Raw genomic sequence first — 3407 nt, 5'->3', positions numbered from 1 at the left:
TTATACAAGTTTCTGTTTCAGATGATGAGCTCATCATTCTCTTATTTTACTCTCCTTTGTTCGGTGCAGTAGAACATTTAGTAGCTGTTGTGGAGATAGTGTTTACATTCGGATTAATTCGAAGGAACAACTAGTATCATGAGTTACAAACAACTAACCCGGCTGTGCTTTGGACGAAGCGTAACATATTTGGAGCCATTGAGAAATCCTTCCTACGCCTATTTTGGAGGAATAGAACTTGCTATAATCGAGGTATTTTTAACAAAATGTCCTTTACGACTTCTGCGGATTTCAAAACCCTTTCTAGTTTATCTATAACACGTTGGTCGCTGGCATGACGTGCATACAAATTTGATAAAATAAAAACAATTTCCTCTTCTTATATCCGATAGATCGAAAAAAATTACGATCCTATGCGTCGGTAGAGAAATTTCTTTTCCAATCTAAAGAGATAATTCCATCACGGTTATGAGTTATAATACAGCTAACGTGTTAATATTTGTTGAACAAGCTAATGAACTAAACTAGAAAGTATAAAGTGAAATAAGAAAAAAACGTAGTGCTCAACGAATATTTATTTGATATTATTTAATACTATTGCTTCCAATAACTACTACTAATTATAATCTTATTAGTAGTATACTAATAACAATTAGTAAATTAACAGTAATATTACTATACTAATACTAATCTTATTTATCTAAATGGTGATCGAACGAAGAGCGTACAAGTAATTTGTTTTGCGTAAATGTTTGTTTTTAGATATAACGTTATATAGGAACAGCAGATAATGTTGGACTCATATTTATCGACAGAACGGTAGCTTATTTTAATACTGTTATAGTATACTGGAATAAAGTTTCGCCTGACCAACGTACTACACCATTTGTACTAATTTTTCTTATGTACCCCTTTGTTACATCGCGTGAATTTTTACTTTGTAGCAATCATATACATTAAAGGACGAAAAAGAACGTTCACCTTCTGCAAATACTCATTACCTATCGAATAAAATGTTAATGATAACAATAAAATTGTAATCAGATGGAATCTTTTATTTATAGCTAAAGAATAGATGAAGAAAGTATCAAGTAAAATCTACAAAGCAACGAAATTAAAGTTAAGCTTAAGAACATTTTTCTGAGTAATACTGTTTCCTTAAGGAGGTGATCCAACCAAAAAAGCAATATCCCTCTCCCCTCTCTACTCTTACTGAGTGAACATTAGTTGTATTATATTAAAATTTATATTAATATATATTATTAATTTATACATATTAATATATTAAAATTTAACGTTTATCATACCTTTTTGTATATTCAATTGCATACGGTACTAGCGTACTCCAACAGGTGTCGTGCAGGTGCCGCTTTACTTTTACTTACTTGTTACATATTTCAGTTGGCTTAACCTCCTCTTATGCGTTTAAGGAAGGTATGGCTATTTCACATCTCTAATTTGTATGTGAAAGTACATTTAATGAAGCTATGATTTTATTGACAAGATATAATAGCATAAGCTTAAAATATTGCTTATGACTGATCTCATCTCATTTATTTTCTGGGAAACAGTTACTTTATATTCTACCAATAATATACAGCGGTCATATTCAAAATCGTTCAACGCCGTACTTTTCCTAGCTTTGTTAGTAAGACATTTATTTTCAATAACTAACTGTTATTACCTGTACGGGAATATTCTACGAACTCTGTATAATGATTTAAAATATCAAATAATTTACCGTTTCTTATAGGAACATATAAAAATTATCGTCTTCAGCAACATCTAGGAAATGGAATTTCTACTAAAAGTCATCCACCTGTAACATGCGGGGATTCGCCGAACTGAAAAATCTCTTGCCAATTGGTTTTTAATATAATCTTCTTCATTAAGTGTCGGATTAAAATCCAGTACAAATTTCAAGTGTTTTTAGTAATAATGGAAAGTAGAAAAAGGCAAACATCGATGGAAGGACGAAAACTTGTAATTTTCAATTACGATCAAGGGATTTTCCAAAAAGCAATTGCATAAATGATGAATAAAAGTAAATTAAAAACTAGCGATTCTTCACAAAAAGTCAAAACTTTCATCAAAATCAATATTTTTAAAAATCTTTTATTCAAGGACAAAGTTAAACAATTAACTAAAAATAAGTTTTTTTTAGATTTGTACATGATTTCAGATAACCATGAAGAAATACGGACATTTCTGCATAGTTTTAAATAAAAATAATACAAGTAGCAATAAACATTTTCAAACAAAGATTGACAAAACCATAAAACATTGTTGGATTAAACCGAGATTGAACCCAGACCGAACCGATGATTTACATCAGGCAGAAAGGTGTGTCTACATCTGTTATCGCACTTTGTTTCGATTCTTCGTAATGTAATCTCTGCAAGGAACCATAACATACGATAACGTCATTGATAACGTTATTGTTTAGGCAACACAGCGCGAAACTAAAATTTTTACGACACTCGTAGCACTGGTTATAGGTGTAGGTATACGAATAACTCTGTTTACGCTCAATTCCTGAAACGTATTTGTATTCAATGTGTACTTTTTCCTGTTTGAGTTTGTTTCACTGCAATGCTTATCGTACCGCACTTTATTTAGTATTAAAGTACACAATAATTAATCTATAGAGAATTATATGAACTACAGTCAATTCTTTACGATCGCCCGTTAGCTTATAAATAAAAATGGAGAATTCGGGTAGAGGTGATACGATAATTCGAGCCTCGCGGCTCATTTTTTAACCCTTTCCTTACGGCAGTCCGCGCCGCCGGAGTGACGCCCCTGTACGGGTCACCGCGCCGCGAAGTGTACACTTTGCTCGTCAGTAGTCTTCGATATTCGGATTAACGTTTTTCAACGCCACTTTGTGATTGACTTGTATGTACACTCTTTTAAGAGCTACATAACAACTATTGCATCGTACTATAGGAATACACATCGATTAGAGTCAACAGTTGATTATACGTCGACTTATACAAATATATAAAAATATATAAAATAGTCAACAAATAGGTCGTCACGCGTTCGCCGCCTATAGTCGGCACCCGTACCCACGGGTCGTCGCGCGTACGCCGCCTATAGGCAGCACCCGTAATGAAAGGGTTAATAATTATTTTAATTTGTATATAATATGTACATTTGAAATATAGAATAAAAAAACCTGATGTTTTCAGTTACATTTTTGCGAAAATAACCCGAGCGTGAAGTGGTTAATGATTCAAGGAACTTGTATTGTACTTTTGTACAATATAAACAGTTTATTCTCGAATAGAATAAAGAAAAAACTTGTTTTGACGTACAGATATATATATATTTCAGTTTCAAAATATACCTATACTGGGATTACTTCAGGACGGTTGAATATTAGCCACTGACAGCTTGAACGA

At 32.5% G+C, this 3407-nt stretch overlaps 1 long non-coding RNA gene across 1 annotated transcript; it reads left to right on the top strand.

The window, feature by feature from the left end:
- Nucleotides 1-6: 6 nt before the first annotated feature.
- LOC144477579 (uncharacterized) lies at nt 7-3388 on the top strand. The gene is made up of 4 exons (XR_013495219.1): nt 7-252; nt 763-1983; nt 2183-2343; nt 3340-3388. It is a non-coding gene; the product is annotated as an uncharacterized LOC144477579 (long non-coding RNA).
- Nucleotides 3389-3407: the final 19 nt, after the last annotated feature.

Source organism: Augochlora pura, unplaced genomic scaffold (assembly GCF_028453695.1).
Source record: "Augochlora pura isolate Apur16 unplaced genomic scaffold, APUR_v2.2.1 APUR_unplaced_2054, whole genome shotgun sequence".
NCBI lineage: Eukaryota > Metazoa > Arthropoda > Insecta > Hymenoptera > Halictidae > Augochlora > Augochlora pura.
The sequence above is the reverse complement of the archived record's forward strand: the minus strand, read 5'-3'. Positions and strand labels throughout refer to the sequence as shown.